We start from the raw sequence: 1066 nt of genomic DNA on the forward strand, positions 1-1066 counted from the left end.
TGTTTTCCAGTACATCTTGTCTTGGGAGCACCCTTTGATTTTACATCTGTAAGTAGTTATCAGTTAAAGTAATTGATCTTTATGATGTTGTAGCAGTTGATATTTAAAGATTTCTCTATGTTTGTGTCTTCCAGTGTGACATTCCAATCATACGGAGACGGTGGACTCTTATTCTTCTGGAGAACTTTGGAGTTTTATCTGAAAGGTACTGGACATTTCCTCCAGCACACCGTTACATTTGCACCCCCTTCTGACCAATTTGAAATTAACCAAGATACTGGACTTTTTCTTTGTACCTGGATTATCTCTCTAGTCTCGCCCTGTTGGATTACATTCGTCGTCGACTGACCCTCGCTTGTTTACCGGACTACCCTTGCCTTGTCTTCTACATACCAGTTTGCCTATGTCTGACCTATGCCTGTTTATGACCACGTCTTAACAAAAGCTTTGCTCCGTAACAGAATACTCGGCCACACAAGGATCCAGCAGCTTTTCATGTGGACATTAGCCAGGTATGGACACTGCAAAACTTTTATTAGCCTTAAAGCAGGGCACACGCCCGCTTGAAGGCTATATTCAAGAGTATCTGGACATTGCGTGTTATTCTGATCTGCCAGATTGTGTACTGATAGACTTTTTTTGTGATGGAGTAAATGAACCTTTAAAGTCACGATTAACCCGTGAGGGTCCCCGTTCTTCTCTAAGCTATTTTTTGGATTTTGCTTTGCTGTGTGTAGACTCCGTGTTCACGGTGGGTGTTGCGGAGAAACATGATACCGAGTCCGCTTGTGTAATGGCGGCCGCACTAGAGCATGCTCACAAAATGGTGGCGACAGTGGAGCCTGATAGTAAAATGGCGGACACAACTGCGCCCCGTTATGTCACATCTGATCTTCATGAATCAAGTCAAGTTACCGTTGATCGTCATGAGTAAAGTCAAGTCACAATTGATCGTCATGAGTCAAGTCAAGTCACAATTGATCGTCATGAGTCAAGTCAAGTCACAATTGATCGTCATGAGTCAAGTCAAGTCACAATTGATCGTCATGAGTCAAGTCAAGTCACA

The sequence above is a fragment of the Sinocyclocheilus anshuiensis genome, unplaced genomic scaffold (assembly GCF_001515605.1).
Source record: "Sinocyclocheilus anshuiensis isolate Anshui unplaced genomic scaffold, SAMN03320099.WGS_v1.1 scaffold1561, whole genome shotgun sequence".
Lineage (NCBI taxonomy): Eukaryota > Metazoa > Chordata > Actinopteri > Cypriniformes > Cyprinidae > Sinocyclocheilus > Sinocyclocheilus anshuiensis.